This window comes from Astatotilapia calliptera, unplaced genomic scaffold (assembly GCF_900246225.1).
Source record: "Astatotilapia calliptera unplaced genomic scaffold, fAstCal1.2 U_scaffold_28, whole genome shotgun sequence".
Classification (NCBI taxonomy): domain Eukaryota; kingdom Metazoa; phylum Chordata; class Actinopteri; order Cichliformes; family Cichlidae; genus Astatotilapia; species Astatotilapia calliptera.
In genome coordinates, this window is record NW_020535765.1 from 224,868 (window position 1) to 252,489 (window position 27,622).

The 27,622-nt window shown below is 43.1% G+C and overlaps 1 protein-coding gene and 2 long non-coding RNA genes across 3 annotated transcripts in view; 2 read left to right on the top strand and 1 right to left on the bottom strand.

Moving 5' to 3' along the window:
- The window catches only part of LOC113017912 (CD226 antigen-like), a 133,461-nt gene that overhangs the window by 92,148 nt on the left and 13,691 nt on the right, over positions 1 to 27,622 (top strand). The gene's annotated exons all lie outside the window — the stretch shown is intronic.
- LOC113017916 (uncharacterized) lies at positions 17,483 to 18,895 on the top strand. Its single transcript, XR_003271626.1, has 2 exons — positions 17,483 to 17,656; positions 17,835 to 18,895. It is a non-coding gene; the product is annotated as an uncharacterized LOC113017916 (long non-coding RNA).
- LOC113017914 (uncharacterized) lies at positions 17,926 to 26,704 on the bottom strand. The gene is made up of 2 exons (XR_003271624.1): positions 26,529 to 26,704; positions 17,926 to 18,530 (listed from the first exon to the last, which is right to left on the bottom strand). It is a non-coding gene; the product is annotated as an uncharacterized LOC113017914 (long non-coding RNA).

Genomic DNA, 27,622 nt, shown 5'->3' on the forward strand with positions numbered 1-27,622 from the left:
GTTTTAAAGTTTGAATGGTGGCTCTATGTCAATGTATGTGGAAGTAGTAAGAGTTTAAAAATGAGTAAGTTGAATGAGAATTTGAAGGGTTTCCCCATTGAAATACATGGGAAATTTTTGTTGAATAAAGTTGAATAAAATTAAAAATATAAATGTTAAAAATGAGAAAAATAGAAGCAGTCATGTCCAAAATAATAGGAATCTAACGATGTTTGAATGGTTTTTCTAAGTTGAACGGTTTTGAAGGAGTTAGATGCCAAAAAACGTACGGAATATGGAATAATAATAAAGATTTGAAGAACAATACTGTGAATGCTTTTCAAGCATTCACACTAATAATAAAGATTCGAATAACAATACTGTGAATGCTTTTCAAGCATTCACACTAATAAAACGTCGCAAGCCAAGCAGTTTGGAAGGGTTTTGAAAGCTGTATGTAGTATATAAGCTATGAGCCGGGCAATGCGAGGCAAGTCAGAAGGCTCAAAGGTATAAAGTATAGAGTCAGTGAGTGTTTTTGTGTTGGAGCTTCAGGTTCAGCAAATGAACTCTTCTATATTGGTGTGATTCATGTGACTTTTTCCTCCTTAAGTACCGCCCACTGGAAAACAGTTTGTATAAAAATCTTCTCTTTGGCTGTTTTAGTTTGGAAATCAATCTTACCCAATCAGATTGTACAAACTGTTATAGACAGTTATTATATATAGACAGGTATTTCTCTCTCTCTGATCTCTCTGAGAAGCTTCAACCTTTCTTTAATCAGCAGTGTGATGAACTGATGCTCTGATCTCTGGTCTGACCAAAGCTTTAACTCCAAACATCTCTCCACTGTTAGAGCTTCTGCATTGTTTCAGGTTCAAATCATGGTTCATATTTTCATTGCCTGATGGTGTGACGCCTCCACCTACATCACTGAACTGCTCCACTTCTGTACTCTTCTCTCTGTGGCCTTCTTGAAACAGCCTCTTGGTGTTTGTGGGGTTTTTCTCAGTTCATGTGTGCCACTGTTTTTTTTTTATGAAAACTATTAGTATATCTCTGTAAATAAGACTTTTTATATATATATATATAAAAACAATGATAATGAGTCTATTTGTTGAATGAGTGAATAAAATATGATCAGTATGTAAGTGTTAATAAAGAGTTAACACATAAACCTGTTTAATGCTCTTTTCTGAGTCTGTCCCTGACAATCACAGACAAAACTCTATTTCTGAAGTGCCTTTGAGCAACTTCATAGACTTCTTCCTCTGTAACTGAATACTATGGGTCAACATGGCTGCTTTTTGGCTTTACTTCTGTGCCTGAAAACAGCTCTTGTATATCCCCAAAAGTTGATTCTGTTCATCTGGACATAGCATCATTAATAAAAATTAACGATGAAGGAACTGACCTGCAGCCCATTCTTCCTTCAGTGGGCTGCTTTCAGTCATTATGCAAATGTTCTGTTTATAAGATTGGGGAAACCTGCAGTCAGCTGAGACTGAAGAAGTCACCTGGATGAGTGATGAAACGTTTCTCCCACAAAATGCTACGTCCAGATGAACAGAATCAACTTTGGGGGATTTACTTACCTGGGTGATTGAGAATGCATCAAGAAGGTCTTATGTATAAAACAGTGAAATGATCTGATTCTGTGTGATGAGTGTGGACCCAACATGGCTGCAGCCTTTCAATTAGGAGGTGTTTTTATGCTTGAATGATTCATATTTTAATCTTAAATAAACACCTTCATCCGTCAGCTAAAAAGACTAAAAATGAATGGGGAAAAAAAGCAAAAGAAAAGTAAAAAAAAAAACTTTCAAAGAGCCTGAGAAAGCTGAAGGTCTGCTGCCTGAGATCACTTTAAAAATTCAAAGAAAGTCTGTCTACTTAGAATCAAAACATAAAGAAGGGAGAGGTGGTTTAAGACTTTTGCACAGTACTGTAAGCCAATGTTAAGTTACACCACAATATTATATTTATTGACTATTATGTCATTTTCATGACAAAATAAACAGCTGACTGTTTAAAATCTCCTATATTCTACATTTCTCTATAGTCATGTGATTTCCAGGAAGTGCTGCTGCAGCTGCAGGCTCTCTCTCCCTGCAGACTGTTTGCTGCTGCTCGTTGTTGTTGTTGTTGTTGTTATTTTGGAGGATAGATTTTAATCTCAAACTGAGGAGATGTCAGACTGCCACTGGTTACAGTTTCTCATCTCCACATCTCTCTGCATTCAGATTTCTTCCAGTGATGATGAGCCTGTTGCCCCATCAGTGCAGCGATCAGCTCTCTCCACGTCTTCTCTCTTTGACTTCATGACCCACATGCTGTAGTTGGGAAGAGTTTCCTGTTGTTTTAGATTCTTTGTTCCAGACATCGAGTGCTTTTATACTTTGAAGGTTCCGGATTAAAGCTACTCTTAAGTTTTAGGTTTTTGCTCCTGAACCCTGTATTTAGGCTCTATATTCTACCTTCTTTGACAAAAACTAAATTAGGAAGAATTACAGTTTTAAAATAAAGCTTAGAGTCACTGACTGCAAGAACACATCAGGTTTTCAGCAGCTTCCTGTAAATCACATGACTGTAATCAGAGTACAGGAGAGTAACTGAGTACACTTCCTCTTTGTTATGAAGGACGTTTTTCTTCTTTATGTTGTGTCAGTGTGTCTGAGCTGCAGTCAGTCACACAAACAGGTTGAACAGGACGTGCTCTGTGCAGCACCTGCATGTAAAACAGAAGCAAAGCTGTTCCTGTGAAATGAAACTGAAAGCCTCTCTGAGCATCTCCCTGTAGAAAATGGAGGCTGAGCTCAGTCAGATCACTCAGCCTGCAGACAAAATGGAGGAGTGTTTGAGACGTGCAGATGTCCACTTTGTATGTGCACATCTTTACTTTTAATAAGATGTTTCAACATGCAGACGTGAATCTAACACAGTAACAGCTGCCTTTGTTTCAGATCCAGCTCATTCCAGTTCACTGACAGAGACAAAGTTTTGGTGCTGCGATAACGACTCTGAGCCGATGACTCGTTCTGACAACTCTGATAACATCTCCCTCTCAGCAGCAACTGCCACAGGCCAACAGCCACGAGGCAGGAATGTTTCACGGTTCAACTTCCTGCAGTTACAGTGAAACAGTCTTTCACATCTGTGTGACTCGTTTAAGTTTTCTTGTCAAAACAAAATTGTACATAGTGTGATCAGCTACATGAAATGTGTCTTCTTATGGATCAATAAGCAATCCACATGTCTACGTGACTTTTCACTTAATCTCTCGTGTGATAAACATATTTAGCAACTAACAGCTTCCTCTTTTCTAAGAACATACACACTTAGAAAAGGGGAACCTCAGCTCTGAGTTCCTGGAATAACTTTGTTGTCTTTGTACACACACAAGCTTGTATAAATAAAGAACGCAGACAGTGACAGAGCGCGAGTCCGTGAGTGCCTCCTGCAAGGACGAGCGTTCTGTGACCGTCCTCGCGACAGACAACTGCAGTGTTTGTGTTTTCTAACTCAGGTGTCTCAGCTGAAGAATTGTGAGGTGATTCTTAGAAATTCATTTCTTGTCCTGACTGTGAAACTCTTACAGATACACATCTGCTGCACACGTTAGTAAATCTGACCCTAAATCTTCTTTAAAATTTCAGCCTTCGTAGTGAACACATATTTTTCAAACAGCGCACAGGTAACGGCTGCACTGAGCATGAAGGTGTGTCTGAAACATGCCGAAACACATCTGGTGCAATGATTACAATCTGCTCCGGGGCAGCTGGAGATTCACAGGTTTTTGTATGTTTGTCACATTTAACTGTTTCAGATCAGGACAATGTAGGTTTGAATCTGCTCCCTTAATAACAAACACCTCCGTGTAGAAACTAAATGTTGTGTTTTCTTTGTCTAATATTTAAATATGTTTGATCTGAAACATTTAAGTGTGACAAACAAGGAAGTAAACAGCAGGTTTAAAAGATGGTTTATGGTTTAAAGCTGATCTGCAGTCTGAGTGTTTAACAGCACTGCCCCTATGAGTTCAAACTGCACATGATAATTCTCATCCAGCAACCTTCTTAGACACACATCTGACCCTGATTCCGTGGAGAGACTTTAGAAACTTCCATGTTTCTAAAGTCTACCTCCTTTTTTTATGATAATTTTTACTGTTATTCGTTTTTGTTATTTATAATCTTTTTTTTAATCGTTTAAAGTGGGTTTTTTTTCTTTGTCTCTGTACTTTATGAACTTATGAGAGATCAACAAAGCAGTAAAAATGAATGAAAAGCCCAAACATGGACCCACCTGTTTGTACTCAGGTCTGTACCTCAGTAAACATCCACAGTGTGAGGCTGTAGGAAAGCCCAGCAGTGACACCTGGTGGCAGAGAGGTTACCTGCAGTCACGTGACTGTCTGCCTTTTGCTGCGTATTGTGGCGTTATTGTTGTGCCACTAATCTGAGGGCACGTAAAAAAAAAAAATCCAAGTTCAAGTGTTGCATTTTCAGGAGAAATTTGTTTTTGAGTGAACAAAATTCATTGCTGCATGATTCGTTTTATTTTTTTAGATTTTGTTTAAACAATTATTGCACACTTTCTGTAAATCCAATAAATTTCCATTCAACTGAAATCACATAGATTGCAGATTTTAAATTAAATGTTGGACTACCAGTGAGCCCGTGAGGGTAAGCTAATATGGGAGAATAATTTTCTCTATTTCTACAGCCTGTCAGTCCTCTCACCACACCATTTGGACCAACTGAAGGCTTTTTAAAGACCTTTTAGAACAACCTGATAACACTGAATTAGAATAGTTGAGCCTAGAATATGAATGTTTTTCAGAATCATTCTGAGACAGGATGCTTCTAGTTTTGGAGATATTGCCCAAATGGAGGAAAGCAGTCGTACATATTTGTTTAATACACACACTGAAGGACAAACCCTGTCAGAAACCACAGAAACAACATTTTGACAAACCTGAGATTTATCATAAGGTAAGGCCATTTAGACCACGTATCTGCTTAGTAACCATGTTTTTAAGATTTTATGACTAAGCACAATAAACCAATATTCCTCATTTTTTTTCCTCATTAGAAGCAGGACATTAGACCTGGGACGAGTCTTTAAAGTCTTCAGCAATGAAAATGTCTCTGATACCTTTTAATAATCTTACCTAAGGAAAGCATGTATAATGTAAAATATTATTCTATAACGGTCCCAGCACAGAACCCTGTAAAAATGTGAAGCCCCCCATTTACATGAATACATTTGAGTCTAGTAAATAGATATGTTTCAAACCACTGCAGCCCAACACCTGTTCTAAAAGCTCTGATCAGAGGCTGTAGAAACATACCCAAAGGCGGCTCCCTGATGTTATTTCAAGGTTTTAGCTGCAAATTCAACTGATAACATGAAAGAAAAAACTATGAGCTCTAATAAAAGGACTTCCTGGGTCAGAGTCAGAGGCCATCTCTGTTGTACAGCCTGCACTGATTCTCACATACTAAGATGTTGGGCTGGGTTTGGATTGCTGGGAAAAAGTAGAATAATGCAGTTTTGTAGTGATTATACTTACTGTCACTATTTAAAATGGCCTGAGGCCTGCCAGTGTGACAGACATGCAAAAAAAGCAGAAAATCAGGAAGGAGTCTCCTTTTTTAGTTTTTCCCAGTACTGTAACAATCAGCTGTTTCTGTCATTTGCTGATGCGCTTACAGTTGGCTGCATGTATTTGTTTTACAGTATTTCAGAGTTCTGTAAATGGAGGATGAGAAAATGAGTCTACATCCACTTATAATCCAGAGCTTAACTTCACAAAGCTTAGAAGAGGATGAAACACAATTAGCCACGTGGCTATTGTCAAAACACCAGTGGAAGCTGGGGGTCATCCGGGGGTACGCATTGTTGTCATAGCAACAAATGCGTCTTTCATTTCCGCGGATTTGAAGGATGGGTCGGGTGTGTCCTTCGTGGCCAAAGCTATCCCAGAATTCAAAGCGCAGCCCAGCCAATTCCAGTCTCAACAATGGAGGCAGCTACTTAGTTTTAATGTTACTCTTATTAATCATTCTGGGTCACAAAATAAACGTTTAACATATTTTCAGGTGAGAATGTAGCTGTGTAAACTTCAAATATCTGCTCAGTTTATCAAGATATCACTTATTTACAAAAGTGCTCCGACGTTTTCGGAGACGTTGGTTACCCACCAGCTCGATACCTAGAAGAGAACAGCTAACTCGTGGCACATAGTTTTCGCTACTCAGGTTAAAAATGATCGATAACTCACTCAGATAACTTAAAAAAAAATTATTGTTTGACTATTTCCAATGTTTTATTTGTTCCTGAGTAAATTGGTTCAGCTGAGATTAAAGTTTTCACAGCTGAATAGACGTCAAACAGAAAACTGATTAAACAGAAGTGTAAGATGGTAGAGAACGTACTCCAGTGTCCTGTTATATTTTAGCAAGCGAGGAGCAGATGACTGAGTTTATTAAACTCCATCGAGAAAGCTGGTGACACAAATCTGAAGGGTGCGGCCTAGAAATTTGGGAAAATTGGGACACTGCTATATAAAGCCATAACCAATTGGCTAGTGCAGTATACAGAAACATCTTTGCCAAGTATGGCTGGAGGTCCCAAGGTCAAAATGAGAGATACCCCCTTGGGTGGCGGAGAATGACCGAGCTAAGATCCTGTGGGACTTCCATATACAGATGGAGAAGCTGGTGGTGACTAACCAGCCGGACATAATGATGGTAGATAAGCAACAGAAAATGGCCGTAGTGATCCTGAATGACAGCAACATCAGGAAGAAGGAATATGAGAAGCTTGAGGAATGCCAGGGGCTCAGAGAAGAGCTTGAGAAGGTGTAGACGGTGAAGGTAACAGTGGTATCAGTGGTAATCGGAGCACTAGGTGCAGTGACTCCAAGCTAGGCGAGTTGCTCCAACAGATCCCGGGAACAACATCGGAGATCTCACAATCCTAGGAACAGCAAAGATACTGCGCAGGATCCTCAAGCTCCGAGGACCTGAGCTTTAAGGAATTTTGTAATGGGTGTGTGTGTGTGTGTGTGTGTGTGTGAAGACCGAGAAGGCCAGAAGTGTAAGGCTGCAAACTGGGACGGTCTAGCCTTCAGATTTGTGTCACCAGCTGGAACAAAGGAACAAACCGGAGGAAGAGGAGACTGATCCCATCAGCAGCATGTACCTGAGTGTTGATACTCCAGGTGGGTGACTAGAGTTCAGTGTGCGTTCAAAGGTGAAGCTCTTCCTTTGTTTTTGGGGTGTGTTTGTTTATGGATAACTGAGACATGAACTAAAGAGTTAGATTAGTGTCTCAGTGAGCTGTGTTGAGCCTAAACTAAGAGTTTTCTCTTTGTGAAAGTGTCGATCATTTTACCTGGTTAAATCACCAATTTATTTTTAACTTCACAGGAATTTCTGTGTATTAATTTAGTGATCTATAAAATGTAAAAATATTTTATTAACTAATTGTTGAACATATACGATGTAGACTGAGAAGGCTGCGTCCTCTGGGTTTTGGGACATAGCTAGAATCTTTGTCCACATCTCCTATTTTTCTCAAAACAACAGTAATAAATTACATTACTTTAACATTTTTTAATCGTACAAAAACTATTTGCTATAATTGGCAGCTCGCAATTTACTACAAGTCGCATTTACTGAAAAAATGTGTTGCAGGGCTGGTTTTGATCTTTACAGCTCAGTTACAGCACGGCCAAATGTTCTGTGGCACAGGCGTGGCGCTGAAGTCACTCCACACAAAGGAAACACAGATGAGCCCCTGTGTGGGCCAAAAAACACAGATAGTGTATGTGATTCATACTAAAACACATCAGGGGTGTCTCATTGTTGAATCGGCTGACCTCCATTACCATCGAAACCCACTGCAGGTAACTGTCTACAAAAAACAATAAATACATTCAGTATTTTCTGTCTGGGAGATCCTAAATCGTCTGTTTTGATTTCGAAAAGTATATGTAGCCGCTAAGACTGGTGGCCCTACATCTTCACCACCACGTCTGTATACATACAAGCAGAAAGGGGAGCGAGCGGGTCAGCGCACAGAAACTAAGCTGGTTTCAAACACCATTTATTTCCAGGATAAAAAACACAGCCAGAGTCACAAATACAAGCCAAAATCCCCGTATACAATAAGAATAGTGTTACAACCCGCTAAAAACCCTGCCGGCAGGAATAACTATACACTATTAAAACAAGGCTAAAACATGTTTTCCATATGCTAAGATTACCCTCCCACAGTCTCATAATCCCACAGTCCAGCCACACATGGGCGAATGGTCCTTATATGCAAGAGACAGGAGAGGAACTTCTCTTCCGGTATGGTAAAACTCGCCAGCAGCAGACCAGGGAGGAGGCCCCTATCACAGACCTGTCTCCTCCTGACAGCGTCTCACCGTCAGATGCAGGCAGAAGGGCATCCCTGCCCTGTTGTGCATTGCGGCCATCGCCACCCACTGTTGCTGTTCCTGCGTTGGGACTGGATCGCCGAACGACTCGCGGCACCCCACAGTCAGGCAGCAGTTCCTTCCATACCCGTGCGGGCTTGCACGCGTTCCTTTTTCTCCTGCTCACCTTCCGTGCGTCACTCCTCTCTCTGTCTCTGCGCTCGCTATCCCCTTTAACAGGTCAACCTGGCGGCTGATAGGCCACCTTGGGGAACGCCCCCACCTCACAGGTGCCTACAATTGTCTGTTTAGTCCAGTGAATTAAAGGAACATGGTACAACATTAACACACATAATATAAATATGAGGATAAAACCATCCCATATAAATATAAATAAACATGCAATATAAATATCACAATAAAATCATGCAAATAAAATCAACACTATGTACCAACACACAGATTGATAAAACATAAAAACACAAATTTCCACTGTGTGACATATAAAACTGTATGATTCTGAAAGATCTAATTTCGCTGGTTCTTATATAGTGAGACTCATTCACCCATTTCCACACCCACGTGTTTTCTGTGTGGAGCAGCTTGATGTTTGTATCTTTCCCAAAGTCTTCTCAGAGTGCAGACTGGAACACTCAGGGGTGAAACCAGCAACCTTTCAACCAGCTCAACCTCTGAGCCACAGTTAGCCCAAAAACATTCAACAGGACACACAGCTGGAGTAGAAACGTCAGGAAGTGTTGTTTAATATAATATTGAAATACAGAGCTGAGGTTCAACAGGATGACTGGTGATGTTAGGATGTTTTCTCATTCATCATGTTGATCAGATTTAATCTTGATGACATGATAAGAATTAAGCATGATTTACTATTATCAAAGGAAACAAAAGTATAACTTTAAACTTTGTCTGTTTATATCATCTGAGTCGCTGTTCTGCTGTCAAGTGTGATGATGATGCCCAGCATGACATTGATTATCTGTATTTCATCATGTTTGGTGTCAGCACTGAGAGTTTAGAGCACCGGCTGAAGACTCCGTTTAGAGTTTAGCAGACAGTCTAGTCCTGATCATCGGGAGGCTGGAAGGAATCCGGACTCTGTGGCTTTTGTTTTCTGCAAAACGATAAACCAGCAGCAGCAGCCACACCTGCAACTATCAGGCCAACTATCACTCCAATAGATGCAGTTCCACCCGGTCCTGATCCATCTGCAGGTGAGAAACAGGTGTGAAGTGTCACGTCTGGGCCAAAACAACAGAGATACTGTATGTAATTCATACTAAAACACACCAGGGCCGAACAACATGTTGGTCCTGGACCAAGCTCAACACTGGAGATCAAAAGAGGTCCCCCCATAAGCCTTTGAGGAAGATTCGGCCGACCGCAATCTGGGTCTGCACAGCCTGTTCTCCACAGCATGTGGTGATGACCCCAGTTTTTCTCAACCATCTGTCCCAGTTGCACCTGATCCTGTTCCAGTTGTGCTTGTTCTATGATCCCCGTTACATGTATGGGGCTGCAGTGGGCAAGCTACACCATGTGGACCAGCAGGCACAACTACTCAGTGTTGAACACTTGTTCTAATGTTTTAGGGAAAAAGGGGGCAGTGCTTACATTCAATCTTTGGTTTGTATTTGTTTCCTCCTGAAAACTAGGAATTAGTGAGTGGTCTAAGGAGCTTGGAAAGAAAAGCGTCGGGACTTGTTTAAGTTGTTTAAGTTCCTTAGACTACGATGACCTGGATGACTGAGAACCTTCACAGACGAATCAGTGAGTGTTATTCCCGGCCACTATACAGTGATTACCATTATTATATCTTTCCCATTGTGAAGCACTTACAATGTTTATTCTTGCACATATGCTACACTTTAAAGGAGCTAATTTCATCACTGCATTTGCCGTGTGTCCCCCGACCACTGTTAGGTGACCAAAATAGGAAAGTTTAAATGAAGTGTAACATTTTCACTTTCCAGCATGTTTTCAGTGAGATATAGATTCTCTGCTGGGGGATAGAGGAAGCTGTACCTTACTAAAAACCACTGAATGAAGTTTTCTAAATGATTTACAGAAAAATCAGAGTTACTCACTCACCTAGAGGAACACTGAGAGTGATGGTGACGTATGTCCATGAACGTGTTTCTGCTATTTCAAAAAGACACTTGTATGTTCCAGAGTCAGCAGTGGTCGCTTTCTTCAGGATCAAAGACACGTCTCCACCCTTCATCCCTCTGAGAGCCACTCGGTTCTTATATGATGGATGCTGGTTGTTTGGAACAAAATGCCCATCCTGGTACAAAAATACGTTTTTCGGTTCCAGGCCAGCTCTGCTCCACTCTACAGCTGTGATCTTATTTGTGACTCGACAGGGCAGAGCGACGTCCTGTCCAGACTTGGTTGTGATGTTTATCTGGACTGAAAGAGAAAACAACATAGAGCAGAGAGGTTAAAGGTCAACATGCAATTATAAGAAGCATTGTTTACTTTAAATATTTGTTTATGTCTTTTAACATTTGGATGGATTTAATTCATCTCAGAAGGGCATTATGTTAGTTTCTAACAGTAAATCTCACCTGCAGAGACGAACACGAAGACGCTGAAAAACAGCAAAGTTGAGCCGAGCGAGACACCGACAGCAGACATTTCTTGACTCCACCCTTCAGAGTCAGAGAGAGAGAGACGTTAGGCTGCGCACCGCTGGTCTGAAAGGCTCTTAGCACATAAACCGTACGTACTAATTTACTTACTCGGGTTTCATATGTGATAGTTTGTATGCAGGACTTAGTTTTAGGGCTGAAAATGAATCTGAATAAATCCTGTTTTTCCCTCTCAAAGACTCACAAACTCCTGGCATCCCTGTTAGAAAGAAACATCGATATTTGAGAGTAAATGTTTGAGAAAATTAAATTAAAAAAATCTGCCAACATTTTAAAATTTTGTCCCTGAAATAAAAAAAAAAGGTAAGTGTGGAGAGAGATCTGTCCTTAAATGGACTTTGGTGAGGCTGATCTTTTTGTTCTGTTACTGGCAGTTAAAGTTTGATATACTTTGATTTTATATGATATAGAAAATTTAAAAAAGAAATGATTTAAAACTCGTGTAAGTCAAAACATGATGGTGGACTAAAAGTTTACGTCTTTCAGTATTACAAAATTACTGTTATTTAAAAAAACAACACGCTTTTAATGTGATCGGTTGAGCTAAATTATGGCATAAATGTGATGATGAAATTAAAGAGCTGGCTGGAAAGTCGCCCAGTATTCATGAGAAAGTTCCTTTAACTCCAGGGTGAGAGATGATTTCACTGTGAGGGATCAGGCCTGCTGTCACACAGAGACTGATGACAGACATGCTGAGGCCGTTAAGTTTGCTTGTCTGATTAATATGTCTAATGAGAATGACCACATTTGTATCATAAACCATGAGGAGACACGTGAGGAGAAACTCTCATTCTCTTTATTTGGACCTTTGTTCTGCTGTGGAGGAGATCATCCAGCCACACGAGTGTCATCACGTCGAGGTTTTACACTGAATCTGCTGCTCCTCTTTCTCCATGTGTTCCACCACAGAGAGGTGTTGAAAATACCTGTAGTCAGCAGAGGCATGTCACTCTTGATCCCCTCTGCCGGTGTCTCGGTGGCTCGGGGTGAGCCACTCAATGTGTGGAGCAGGTGAGATATGACGTCGTCTGTGGAACAATTAGTCTGGTATGCAAACTGAAGTGGGTCAATGGTGACAGGAAGTGAAGGAGTCACGTGATCTCTTACCAGTCTCTCTAAACACTTCATCACCATTGGAGTCAGTGCTACTGGGCACCGCGGGAATCTGCTGTTGAAAAGATAGCAGATTAAAGCTGACTCAGTTGGCTGAGGACACACGCAAGAAAGAGTGTTTAACTTCCTGTTTAAATAAAAGTTTAATATATCAATAATCCTTGTAGAAGTATTGTGATGATGGCACAGTTATCTCACTGGATTCTGACTCTGTGTCCACAGTTCAAGAGCATAAACAATCATTTAAACCAGAAAAGGAAATAAATCCATAAAGATGCTGCACATAATGATGCCTTTGATAATGAGGCATCTGGGCCAGAGCTCCCCTATAACAGTCTCCCCAGCGACTATGTTATAGGTGTCCAACACTTTTTCTATGTTTGAACTTAATGTGACCACTAGAGGGAGGTGTGTGCCTGTTAGTGTCATAAACCAGCTGTGTGCAGCAGGCAGGATTGGACCCAAAGACTGTAGACTGGCAGATGAAACTGAACTTAAATGCAGCTTTATTACTGAATCACCAAACATTTAAGATTAAGAAACTCACAGTAAGGAAATCTCTGAGAAACACAAAACTAAACACAAGGAGGAACTCACTGCATGAGGGAGGACGCAACGCTGGGAAGAGGAAAACAGAGGGTTTAAATACATTAGGAGTGACGAGGAAACAGGAGCTGGGACTAATGGGACCTGATGAGACAGGGAGGAAAGCAAACTGAAAACACCAACCCAGGACACAGACTGTCAAACTAAAACAGGAAACATTGTGAGATGTAGACTGTGACAACCAGACATGGAACATGCAGACATGAAACATACGAACAACTGGGGAGACTGGGTGGAACATGAGAAGAGGGAGACGGGAACAGGCAAGGGGGACAGACCACAGAGACCTCTATGAGGACAAAGGAGGGCGAGAGGGAGCGAGAGAGGGAGAGATGACGTGCTGGGGGAACGTAGATAAACATGATAGGTGTGGAAAACAGAATGAAACAAGACACAAACACACATAAACAGACACACAGATCGACACAGAGGACAAAGACAAGGGGAACCTACCAAGGAGCTAAAATGATCACAAGTAATTCTCAAAGAGGTAATAACAATAAACTCGGAATTAAACAGTAAACTACAATAATGATAGTAATACATTAGACACCAAACACAAGAAAACTCAAAACGCTGGTCAAAAGAACCCAGAACCGTCACAGCTGTATGTAGAACAAGTGTGAACACCTGTGTTCTCATTATGCTACAAACCAAAACCTTATACATGAATGAATGAATCATTTAATTTAATTATAAAACAAAGGTATCATTGAAGTGACGTGTGGAGGAGCTCAGCATCTTCACTCAGCCTTCCAGATAATGTGGTGGAGTTATTTCAGTGTAAAACAGGAAGTGGTTCAAACAGAGAACAGAGTTCTTCCTCTTCGGCTGAAAGCTCTGAATAGAAACTTCAATGACAGACAGCTGCTCTCTGGATTTGTATACTGTGGGTGCGGCCTCAATGCAAACCTGTTTGCTTAGTGTGGGCAGCACACAGCCCACAATAGGGGCTCCTCACTGGGGCACATCTGGAGCCCACAGTATGAGTAACGTATGTGTCCTGCTTTTCACATCAGTACTGGGCCCACTGTGGGCTGTGTCGGTCTGCATCTGCTCACAGTGGCTCAACATGAGGCCCAAAAGTGCAGGAGGCCACACAGCAAGCTGGAACATAAACTGGTCATATAGCATAATCCAACTCAGCAGTGGAGAAATACTTTTATTTTGAAGGATTTTACACTTTTCTGTCAGATATCATCAATCCCACCTTCCAAGATTAGGTACCAAACCCCAAGAACACCTGATGCGTTGAAGGCGTGGAAGATGAGAGCAGCTGACCTGAAAGAGAAGATGATAGCTGAGCTGGAAACCAGGACCTTCTGTATAAAACTACCCAGACTACATGAAGTACCCTCTCAACTAGATGATGTGAATGAAGCATCACTGACAATACATGCTGTGACCATCACTGAAACCAATCAGCTGATGTACACCATGGCAGCAGTGATCAGTGAGATACTTGGCTACAGGATGAGCAGCCACAAGGAGCAGTGCCCTCCATGGAGAAGGAGACTAGAGGCCAAGATCAAGGTAGAAGGGGAGTTAGCCAACTATCAGAGCTGCAGAAAGGTGTGAAGAAGTACAGCAAGTTGCCCATTCCCGAGGCCTTGGAAACTGCTACTCACAGCCTTGGCCAGTCGCCAAGAGATATACCTGTCAGGGCTCTGTGTGCGGGCAGGTGGAGATGTGGATCCAAGTGCAGGACTCAGAGACGGAAATGTAACTAAAAACCTCAGCTTTATTGCTGGCACCAAACAAAACAGAAACCAAACTTGAAAACACCAACTGGAACACACAGGCAGGATATGAGGGTACGACGCAACACTGAGCAAGGGCAAACACAGGGCTAATATACACAGGGAGGTAATCAATGGAAGACAGGAGGGAGACACAGCTGGGAGAGATCAGGGCTAACGAGACGGAGAGCGAAGCTGGACACACTAACATAAGACTCAGACCTTCACAATAAAACAGGAAACCACACTTTACCAAGACATGGGCTAGACAGAGAGGCGGACTTGATACTGGACAAAACCTACTAATACAATAATAAACCCAGTATCAAAGTAAACAGCATAAAACTCATAATCCCGAGAAATACCATGAACATAAGAACTAATCCCTCACCAAGAATAAGACATTTATAATCATAATCAAAGCACCAGAGAATAAGAAATAATCCATAATGCAAAAATAAACCAAAACATAAACTCAAAATGCTGGGTCGAACCGACCCAGGACTGTGACAATACCACAGAGACAGAAACCAGGAGAATAAACCAGCTGTTCTCCACATCCACAGTGTACTCTCAGTGGCAGGGGAACAACATGGGAACAGCCCCACCAAGCTAGGAGATGGAGCAGGGTTATTTGTGCTGCCAGACACTCATGGAGTGCCATCAGTGTGCTGTCAGAGACCAAAACCTGCCTCAACACAACATGGAAACTACTGTCAGGCAGAGGTAAGATGAACAGGCACATGATTCAATTCATGAGCAGGGCCCAGAAAGGAATTGGCAGGAACACCAGAGGAGCAATGGAGCAGCTACTGGTGAACAGAACAGTCACTCGAAACTACAAGACCAGACTGAGCAACCCCCTGTGACACGTGGCTTGATTACAAAAAAGCTTATGACTCGATGCTCCACACCTGAATGCTCGAATGCCTAGAACTGTACAAGGACAACAAAACACCCAGTAATACAAGTCACCATCAAGTGTGGGATTTACCATCTCTGTGCCCCCTGTTGTTCTGCATAAGCCTGAACCCCCTAAGTGAGATTATTAAGAAGACGGACCTCCTCAAATGGACAGGAGTGATGCCTTGCTAAATGAAAATAAACATGTTCATGATCCAAACTGCAGCTCAATGCCACCAGAGGACATTTGATATCTCTGATTTTTCCAGAAATGATGTTAAAGCAGCTTTCAGCAACAGGGTTTTGATTCAAATTATTTTGAGGTCAAGAGGCCTTGCAGGATTTTAAAGGTTTAATTTGAAAAAAACAACCCAACTTCCACCCAAGAGCATAAAAACCACAGACTGAGAGGAAGAGGGCGGGCTTTACTTGGTGTCAGTGATAGAAATGAAAAAAAGCTCAAATGAGTGAGAAGGACGATGAAGGAAACATCTGTGCTGTGTCTGCTCTGTAAGTAGAATCTCTGTGTTTGTTTGAATTCTTGTACTTTGACTGTCTGCTCTCCTGATAACTGATGATGGAGGAGAAGACATGAAAAACAAATCAGGCTGAATTCAAGTTCAAACACCACGAGGACCAACTGCAGGTCTGAACTGACTCTTTATCTTTGCTCAGGAGTCGAGGAAACACAGCAGGCAGTGAAAAGATCAAATCATTCACTCATTATATCAACACAGCTGCACAGTGGACACATGAATGTACTGGGTTATTTAAATGTAGTGGATATGTTTCTGTATGTCCCCAGTTAGTGCACCTAATAATGGTCACTTTAAGTGCTGGAAATCATTAAGTGTCGTGTAAAATGTGCTTAAATTAAGTTCAGGAGACATTCAAGGTTTTGGGATTTTAAATTGCTGAGTGAAAGTATTTTTTTTATTTCTCTGCGTTAACTCTGCATTTACTGATGATCTGTCACATTTATACCCTGCCCACATACCACAGTGACACCTGAGATAAGTTTCCCCTCTACAGTGAGCCAAAGTTTGATGATTGGTTAAGCAGCTGGATGTTGATGTTTTTGTGTTTATTCTTTTTTTGTATAAACTTTACTGAGACATCAAACAGAAAATGATCAGATATATATTAGAGAGAGATGAGTTTGTGTGGAGTTGTTCTTTATGTTCACCTCAAATCAACCTGAGTGTCATTTCTCTTTAGTTCTGATCTCACTGCTGAGCTGCACAACAAACCAAGGTCAGTAACCTTCTTCTGTCACAGTTTAAACCTGAGAAATGCTCACTGATATGACCTGATTCGGTTCATGTTTCACAATGTAAAGTCTAACAGATCATCAGTTTTTCATTGTAACCTCACAGCTCATCTGACTGTGAGTCCCAGCAGCTCTCAGTTCTTTGAAGGAGACTTTGTGTCTCTGAGCTGTGAGGAGGACGACAGCTCTGCTGGATGGACTCTGAGGAGAAACACAAGCAAAGAACAGAGGACTCAGTGTGGAGATGAGTGGGGCAAAGGTGCCGGTCCTTCATGTAGCATTAGATACATTTATCGATGGCACAGTGGAGTTTACTGGTGTGAGTCCAGAGAGGGTCCCATCAGTAACATGGTTAACCTGACAGTCACTGGTAAGCTGAGTGTGTGGAGTTAGTGTTGATGAAGCTGTGTGTAAATGGATGAAATGCTGTAGTTTGTCTCTGTGTTGAGGTGGATCAGTGATCCTGCAGAGTCCTGTCCTCCCTGTGATGGAGGGAGATGACGTCACTCTGCTCTGTAAAACAAAGACCACTCCCTCCAACCTCCCAGCTGCTTTCTATAAAGATGGCTCCCTCATCAGCAATGGGTCTTCAGTTAACATGACCATCCAGCATGTTTCCAGGTCTGATGAAGGCCTCTACAAGTGTGACATCAGCGGTCATGGAGAGTCTCCATCCAGCTGGATCACTGTCACAGGTGACACACTCACCTGTCTGTGTTTCTGCAGCTTTCAACATTCACAATGTGACGACAACTTAATGACTGCGTTTGCTTTATTTTAGGGGAAGACACCACCACACCTCCACCTACATCCACCTCTCCTCCATCTCTCACTCCTCCTGTTCTCTCCGTGTTGTCATGTGTTGGATCAGTCGGTGTTGTGGCTTTACTGGTGTTACTGGTTCAGCTGGTGAGACGATGTGTTCACAGGAAACCTGAGGGTGAGACTCAGACTTCCTGATCTTTCATGTCTGAGTTTCTTTAGTAGAATAAAATTCACATTCATTATGATCACAGTAACCACTTTCTTAAATGTAATCTGTTTGAATATTTAACTAATTGTATTTTTATTTAAGTTTTTAAATTAAAACTTTCTTTTTTAAAAAATCTTTTTGGCAGATCGAGAAGTTGAAGACAACGATATCATCACTCATGTCATGTACAGTTATGTCAAAAGATCAGATCATAAACAGCCAATCAGAGACAGAGGTAATATTTTCTTTCTATTCATTGTCATCCAGTTCAGTGTCATGGTAAAAGCTGGACTCAAAGGATCAAAGATCACCAGTGAATTTATTCACACTGAATTTAAACAGCAGTTCAGAAAGGTCCAAAAACATGAGTCACTCTGTCTCCTGGAGGCCTTTCCTTCACATTCACATCTGAAGAATGACACTGCCACTTCCTCTTGAGGTGGCCACAATGAGGTAAACAGTTGTGGAAGAATCAGAAGGCGGAAAACAGAGAAGGGTCAGCCTGCAGACACTGGAGCTCCACAGTAGGTGGAAACAGGGTCCAGACCTGGCTTCTTGAGGATGGAGTCACTGAGATGGCTTTGAAGCTGGAGGGTTTCCTTTGTCAAGCCTCTCAAGTCAGTCCCTGGTGGTATTTAGGTTACAGAGTTTTGTTGTGAACCATGGACCGCATAGGTAAAAAAGATCTTTTTCCTAGTCCAACTTTTGAGGGGAGCAAAATAGTTGGGGCAATTGGCAAGCGCATCAGCCATGGTGTTCAGTGGGTCTGAAACCAAGTGCAATGCTTTCAGGTTGTTCAGATTGACTGTTTCCATATGCAGGAGTTCATTTAGTGTGTAGCCTAGGCACAGGAACAGCAAAGCAGTTAGCACGGTGAACAGAAACATCAAGGGCCAGGCACTCCAGATTGATAGAAGTAGTGTCAGTAGAGAAAACTACATCCACACATGTGTGTGACCTCTGGTGGGACCTTTAATATGTTGTGTGAAATTGAGACAACCCAGGATTGAGAACAATTTACTGCCAAACAAAGCCCTGCTGGAGTCAATATGAATATTGAAGTCACCAACTAGAAGTGTAGCTGCGGACAAGGGCCCAATGAAGGTGAAAAGCTCAGACAATTCTGAGTGTATTTGAGTGTCAAACTCAAATACAAAGTGGGCCAAAATTCAAAACTGGATCAAAGTCGTGGGCTAACATTAACATTGATTTGGAAAAAAAATAAAATAAATCTTCCTCCAAATATAACAAAGAATCTTTTCTTATGGACTCAAACAAGTTTGCTGAAAAACTGAATATGGAACAAGCAAAGCTTAATATTAAACAATATATATAACTTATATAAAAGGTATGTATGACTTAATATTGCACGCATGCAAAATCAAAATTCCAATTAAATAACACATCAGTGGAATTCATTTCTTAAATAAAAAATTGTATTTGCAGCCTTCTGAATTAAATTTTATCAGTTCATCATTTATCAAATTTTCATCATATTCTCCCACCTGTCCAGAAAGCTCCTGTTTCCTGCCTTTCTTTTTGCCAGTTTGGGATAGGTAGCCATAATTGCCAACCTTGAAACCTCAGAATTAGGGAAACATTCAAAGGGGGAGCTCCAAAAGGCAGGTAGACCGGAAGTGAGCGACTGTGAAATTGGACGATCTAGGGATTTATAAAGTTTTATTTAATCTAATAACTTTAATCTCGGCCAAACCAATTTACTCACGAACAAATAAAACACTGACAAAAGCCAAACAATAACATTTTTAAGTTATCCAAGTGACTTATATATTATGTTTAACCTGAGTACCGAAAGACCGCGGGGGTTTGCTGTTCTCGCCAGCTCAGATATTTGAAGTTTACACAGCTACAGTCTCGCCTGAAAATATGTAAAAGTTTATTTTGCAACCCAGAAAAAGTAATAAGAGTAATATTAAAACTAAGTAGCTGCCGCCATTGTTGGAAGCTGGAATTAGCTGGGCCGCGCTATGAATTCTGGGATATGGTTTTTCAATTTTGTTGGTGGAAAAATCGGGAGAAATTCGGGTGGCGCTGGGAAAGTTTCAGGAGGGAAATTCGGGATTCTCCCGGAAAAATTGGGAGGGTCGGCATGTATGTGGTTGCTATGACTATGGTCAACAGAGGAGAGGGTGCTAATGGGTCCTGTCGTGACTGATGCACCAAAACACCAGAGCATTCTGGGAATTGTAGTATTAACAGTACATGCACTGTATAATACTGGCAGGCCAGCTCTAATAGTAATTTTGTATGGCTTTGCGGGCCAAATGTAATTAGGCTGCGGGCCAAATTTTGCCCGCACCTATACTTTAGGGGGACAGTGAGGATGAGTATTACTTGGAGCTGTGTTGACCCAGCCAGGGTGACATAATGGTACTGAAAAGAGACATTGGGTATTGGCAGTACTTTGACAACAATATCAGATAGGTATATGACACCTAACCTACACAACGACCCTTGGAGTGAGATTTCAGAATTTAAGGAGGAATGGCTTGATTTAGTGTCATAATGTCCTGATGATTTTACCATGTCTCTCAGAATCAGAAAGGGGTTTATTGCCAAATGTTGAGCAGGTTTACAACATTAGGAAATTGCTGCGGTGCTTCACTGCAAACAGTGTCATAAATAGCACTTAAATAGACATGAAAAAATAAAAGAATAAGAATTAAAAGTGCTACGTAGAAAGATATGTGCATGAGATATACATGAGATATATACATGAGAATAAGAATTAAGAGTGCTACGTAGAAAGAGGAAGTAGGTAAAGGAAGTTGATATTCCTGTCAGTAATGATATTGTGGATTAGTATTGTTCAGTGAACTGGCATTCAGCAGCATGAATGCTGAATGGGATGCACTGTTGGTAGCTGATGTTGTGACAGATGTGGAGGGAATGGTTCTGTCAATGCAAACCAGTTGTCATAAGTTGTAAGAGTATTCCTTTCAAGTTTGTGTTGTTAACTCCTGGAATGCCTGCCAGATGGTAGGCTGGACGAAACAGGAAAACAAAAATAGTCCACAAAGAACACCGAGCCCCATGAAAACAGTTCAAACAAAGTTCAAAGCCTGGAAGATGGCGGCATAAAAGTCGGTTACAGAGTAACTCAGGGGGCCGACCCAGAGACCAGCAACAGAAACGAAGCAGTTCTGGAGGCTGACTGCGCCAAAGGTACCGGTGACATGGAAACAGTTGAGGGGGCCAACCGTGCAGAAGGCAACGGCGGTGTGGGCGAAGCAAATCCATAACCCGGCCATGCGGAAGGCAACAGCGGTGACGAAGCAGTTCAGGAGGTCGACCACGTGGAAGGCAGCGGCAAAGACTACCTGCACCGACGAAGAAGTCCAGTCAGCGGCCTGGAAGGTGGCCGCAGATGAGGCAGGACCAGACGGCGGTGGGTCAGCCTCAAGCGAAGGAGCAGGTAGTGGTACTGCAGGCAGCGGAGTTGTGGTAACTGCTGGCAGCGCTGCAGGCTATGGTGTAGAAAAGGTGGAGATGCAGGAGGTGGCTGAGCGGACTCAGAGCCATCAACGGACACAAGTTGCAGAAGCAGCTCCTCGGCCCCTCCAGCAAAGACGGACGGCTGAAGCGGCTCCTTGGACCCCTCAGCAAAGACGGCTGGCTGGACGGGCCATCGGACCTCCAGCCGCAGACAGGAGATGGCTGAAGGGCCCTCTCGGACCCTCCAGCAGAGACGGACAGCTGAAGCGGTTCTCCTGAACCGCCAGTAGGAACAGAAAGCAGCGTGGAAGCCGCAGAGTGCTGGATTGGCTCACTGGAGCCTCCAGCAGGAGTAGATGCAGGGCCAGAAGGTATGGAGACCCCCCCTCAATGTGTAGCTGACCAGGTGGTTGAGTGGTAGACTGAACTGATGGTTGAGCTAAAGACTGGATTGGTGACTGAACTACAGGGGACTGAATGGGAAACTGAGCTGATGACTGAACAGGGGAAAGAGCTATAGACAAGACAGATGCCTGTGCTAACAACAGAGCGACTGACTGAGCTATGGACTGAAGAAGGGGTTGTAGTGGTTGTAATGATGGTAGTTGTGATGGTGCCGGAGCTAAGCCCCATGAGCCTTCTGAACACAAAGAAGACGGCTGGGCAGACTCGTTTGGGCCTTCAGCAGATGCAGGAAAAGGTGCAGGCATCCGCCGGACTCGCACCACTCCTACCCGAGGAATGGTACGGGTGCGGAGGTAGGCTGTGTACTGGCTGGCCCAACCTCAGGGACCAGCACTGGTGATACAGCAGACCGGATACCATCCGCTCCCGCCCGAGGAGTAGGTACAGGTGCAGGAGGAAGCTGATTAATGGCTGCACTCACCCTCGGAGCGGGAACAGGCACTGGCAATGGCTGGGCAGCTGCTGTCCTCACCTGAGAAGCTGGTATGGGTGCAGGGACTGGCAGTCTCAGCCGGCCTGGGAGCCGGAGTAACGACCAGCTGGACCTCGGCCTCCCTCACGCGATGAACTGAATCGGGTGCAGGGAAAGGCTGGGACTGAGCTTTCCTGGGAGTAGGAGAACAAAGAAGCAAAGGAGCAGGCTCGGAAAAAAAAAAAAAAAAAAAAAGACTCATCTACAATGGGTTTTAAATTTCTTCCACTATATTTAACAGCCTTTACAGTCCTTAAATTTTGCAATGTTTATGTAGCCGCTAAGACTGGTGGACCTAAATCTTCACCACCACGTCTGTATACATACAAGCGAAAAAGGGAGCGAGCAGGTCAGCGCTCAGGGCACAGAAACTAAGCTGGCTTCAAACACCATTTATTTCCATAAAAAAAATAAATAAATAAAAAAATTAAAAAAACAAAACACACACAGCCAGAATCACAAATACAAGTTAAAATTCCCCATATACAATAAAAATAGTGTTTGCAACCTGCTAAAAACCCTGCCGGCAGAAATAACTGTACACAAGGCTAAAAAATGTTTTCCACATGCCAACGTGCCCGTGAGCTCCGCCGGCAGCCAGCTGTGCCTGAGTGACCGAGCCCCAGGCCGAGAGGCCGGGGGCACCCCACCTCCGAAGTGGCCCGAGCGAGCCCCAATAAGCGGCCGCCAAGGAGTGAGCCGGTGTGTACCCGGACGCCCACCCCCAGATACAAAGAACCACCAACGCACCGACACCTGAGGGAGTCCGCCACCGGCAGGGGAAGTGGTGGTGGGTGGAGAAAGTCCTCCAAACCTTGGAGGGCCCGAGATGTCCCCAGAGAGGTGGCGTGTGATACCCAACCTGACATATAGACACAAACATACAGGCACACACAGACACAAACATCCATTCCCACCCTCATGCTCTCATGTGCACTTCACACTCAACCGACGTGGAGACAGACATAAAGAGACGCTGTATACACGATCACACTCCCCAACCGTACTCTACAAACAGGGTCTAGGTACCCTTGCCCCTGGAGGGGGGAACCAGACCCAGGTGGTGTTACCCTTTTCCCTGCGGTGGGGAGAGGCAGACCGCCCCGACTCCGCAGCAGCAGGGAGGCCCCACACGGCCAACTCCTCCTCCTAGCCCCCCCGCTCCAGCAGGCCGCAGAGAATGGGGGTGAGAGAAGACTCCAAACCTCCCTCCACCCGCTCATTGTAGTGTTGATGCATGTGTGTTCTAAGGTGCAATTAAAACCCAGGAGGGCATGGAGCTACCTGCCAGAGAGCAGCAGGTAAGCGCATAGTCCCTCCTGCTAGCCCTCAATGTCTACGTGTATTTAAAATTGAGAGGTGGGCAACGATGCCAGGGGTGAGGTGTACACCCTGATGGTAACTTGGACTCCGTGTATTGTGCCCACCCCCAAGATCCTATATGTATGTGTAATGAGGGTGTGAGTAATGTGAATGTCTAAGTTGTGGGATAAAATTGAGGCAGAGGTAGCCAGAAGGGGACAGAGGGGGGTAGCCTCCTCTGCACCCTGGTGACATACCCCCACTCCAAGGCCCTGCATGTGTGGGTGGTTGTGGTGGAGCGGGAAGAGGGAGGCAGCTGGAGATGGGGAGGGAAAGAACGGAGGGGCAGGTGACCCCTCCCTGGGGCCAGCTCCCCCACTGACCCCAGTAGGCACTCCCATAGTCCGCGCCCCGCCAGGGAAAGGGGGCTCAGGCCCATCCAGACCGGGGCCCAGCGCAGCAGCGCCCCCCGGCCCCACAGAGCCCGGGACAGTCCACCCAACCCCACCACAGAGAAAACTGCACCCACCCCACCATCCACTCGTCTTCCAGACTACATGAGACAATAGACGCCCAGGCTGAGATCTTCCTCCACCTCTCCTGTATCTCCCCCTCCTGCAGAGAGTTCCTGAGGGGAGGAAAGCTCCTGCAAGGTGTGACAATCTCCCCCACCGGTTGAAGAGCCCCACAGGCGGCTCGACACACCGGCGGCACCCCGCGCCAGGGATGGGCCCCCATGCACCCACCCGCCCACAACCCCGGCAACACACAAACCAGGACCCAAGGCCCCGAGGCCCGGCCAGGGCCCCGGCCCAGAGACGGAGCTCCCCCAGAACCTCACGCCCATCCCGGACCCACCCAGGGGCAGACAGGCTACCAGGTCAGTAACCCACGTCCATCAGCACAGACCCTCCCCTAGCCCCGCTGCACGCAGCCACGAGGAAATAGTCAAAAAAGAGCCCCCAACCGGACAAGACCGCTACCCCGGGTTGAGCCCCCCAAGGAAGATGCCTCCGGGGAACCCCCCGACGCCCTAAGCCTGTCCCTACCCCCACACCAATCACAACATTGAAGGCGGGACCAAACTATGACCACCCCACCCCCACTAGGTGATGGAGCCGATCAAAGGAGCCCAGAGCAATTGATCTGATGTGGTGGCAGAGGCTGTATCAAAACTAATGTAATCTAATAGATAATTTCTATATTGGTTAGAATTAAGATTGTTTTTATTTTCCCAGTTCATGAGGACAGTTTTCTTGGCTATGCATAGGGCAGTGAAAACCATATGGGCTATATTCTTTTCTGAAGTGACATTATCTAAGCTGCCCAACAAACACACTAAGGGGGAGGTTGGAATGTTACATTTCAGACACTTTGATAAGTCTTCACATATCTCGCGCCAAAACTTCTGCACTGGTGGACAGAACCAAAGAGCGTGAATGTAATTGTCTGGTGTATTGCTTTGACAGTGTGAGCAGTTGTTGGAAGATGTAAAGCCCATCTTGAACATCCGATGACCTGTATAGTGCACTCTATGTAGTATTTTGTATTGTATTAATTGCAGACTGGGATTTTTAATCAATTTAAAGGTTTTTAAGCAAATCTGAGACCAGAAGTTTTGGTCTAAACTGACTGATAAATCTGCTTTGCAATAGGAAGGGATATTGATTCATCTAATTTAGAAAGTGTTCTGTATATTTAAGATAATAATTTGGGGGATTTAAGAGTAAGGAAATGTTCCGCACTTGGTGGTGTTTGTAATTCAACTTGACTGAGGTTAAATTTCTTTTTTATTATGGATTTAATTTGTTGATATTCCAAAAAAATTTTCTTGTTGATCCCATATTGTGCAACTAGTCTGTCAAATGGGATAAATTCTGTTCCCTCTAATATATGTTCTAAGTATTTAATTCCTTTACAACTCCATTCTGGGAAATTAATCATATTATTGTTTTGTAATATGTCAGGGTTATTCCAGATAGGTGTACGTTTGCATGGGATTAATGAAGACTCCGTTATTTTTAGAAACTCCCACCATGCTGTCAGAGAGAAGCTGATGTTGATACTTTTAAAGCATTCATGTCTTTTGATGTTTGAGCTAATAAATGGTAGGTCTGAAATCTCTAGATCCTTGCATAGTGCCTGTTCAACATCTAGCCAGGGCTCATCTAGGAAGGTATGTTTTAACCATTCTGAGATGAACTGAAGCCTGTTGGCTAAGAAGTATTGGTGAAAATTAGGCAGATCTAATCCTCCTCTATCCTTGGTTCTTTGTAGCGTTTTTAAGCTGATACGCGGGGGTTTATCTTTCCAAAGGAACTTAGAAATATATGAATCCAGAGATCTGAACCAATCTTGTGATGGTTTGTTAGGGATCATCAAAAATAAGTAATTTATTTTTGGCAAGATCATCATTTTTATAGTGGCGACCCTTCCCATGAGTGATATGGGTAAAGATTTCCATCTAGTCAGATCGCCTTCTACTTTCTTTAGAAGTGGGATGTGATTTAATTTAGTTAAGTCTGAGAGCTTAGGAGAGACATTAATACCTAAATATTTAATATTTCCTGATTGCAGTGGGGCAGAGGAAGAATTATGGAAGAAGCAGTTAATGGGGAGAACTGTAGATTTTGGCCAGTTAATTGAATAATCTGAAACTCTTGAAAACCAGTTTATTAGAGTAATTACCTCAGAGAAGTTGGTTTGTGTGTTTTGCAGAAAAAGCAACACATCATCCGCATAGAGACTGATTTTATGTTCTATGTTCTTACATTTTATGCCCTTAATTGTTGTAGCCTGTCTAAATGCTGCTGCTAGAGGTTCGATAAAAATTGCAAAAAGTGAAGGGGAGAGTGGGCATCCCTGTCTGGTGCCCCTCAGGAGACAGAAGCTGGAGGATGTCTGGTCATTTGTTCTGATACGAGCTGTTGGGGAATTGTATAATATTCTTATCCAGTTTATAAAAGAGTTTCCAAAACCAAATTTGTGTAAAGTTGCGAATAAAAATTTCCAGTTAACTCTGCAAATGCTTTTTCTGCATCTAGAGATAATATTATGGTTTCGATGTTTTTATTGTATGAGTAGTCTATTAAATTAAGTAATCTACGAGTGTTTGTTGAGGAGTGCCAACTTTCTCCTGCTCACCTTTCGTGCGTCGCTCCTTTTTGTCTCTGCGCTCACTATCCCCTTTAACAGGTCAACCTGGCGGCTGATAGGCCACCTTGGGGAACGCCCCCACCTCACAGGTGCCTACAATTGTCTGTTTAGTCCACAGAAAGGAACATGGTACAACATTAACACACATAATATAAATATGAGGATAAAACCATGCAGTATAAATATCAATAAACAAACATGCAATATAAATATCACAATAAAATCATGCAAATAAAATCAACACTATGTACCAATACACAGATTGATAAAACATAAAAACACAAATTTCCACTGTGTGACATTTACAGGGTTAGGAGTGTCATGAATTGCTTTGTAGCAGCCAGGAATTGGACCCAAAATGCAGGCTCTTAAACACGAGGGAAGAACTAAAAACCACAGCTTTATTTGCTGTCCAGGAAAGCATACAAAAGTAACCTAAACTCACAGGGAGATCCACACAGCATGAGGGACAACGTGACACTGACGCAGAGAAACAAAGGGTTTAAATACACTGGAAAGTAACGAGGGGAATGAGACACAGTAGGAGGGCACAGCTGGGAGAAATCAGAACTGACGAGACAAGGAAGCAAAGCAGGACACATTCACATAAGACATGGACCTTCAAAGTAAAACAGGAAGTATGACACAGAGACGCGAACTTGACACGGTGGAGACAGCAGCTAAGAAACACAGACAGAAACCATAAGGCAGAGGACTCTAAGAACCAAAATACACAGAGGGAAATACTAAGTTTGGAACAAGAAACACAAGAAACTAGACTCGAGGGAGTAACAAAAGACCAACCATGAGAATATAATTCACAATACAGAGTGACAGAACAACAAGAAGCTCAAACATGCAAAGACACAGACGTACACAGAACAGAGGGGGCACAGAGAAACATGAAGGGTAAGGGATCAAAACTAGAAACCATAGAATAAATCACACAAGTACAAAATACAAGAATCACAAAGAACTAAAAACGCTGGAGACCCAGGATCCTGACAAGGAGAGTATTTCTTTTCTTTAAATTCTTCCCTGATGAGAGGGAGCAGAATGAAAAAAATTTCCCAGTCCACATC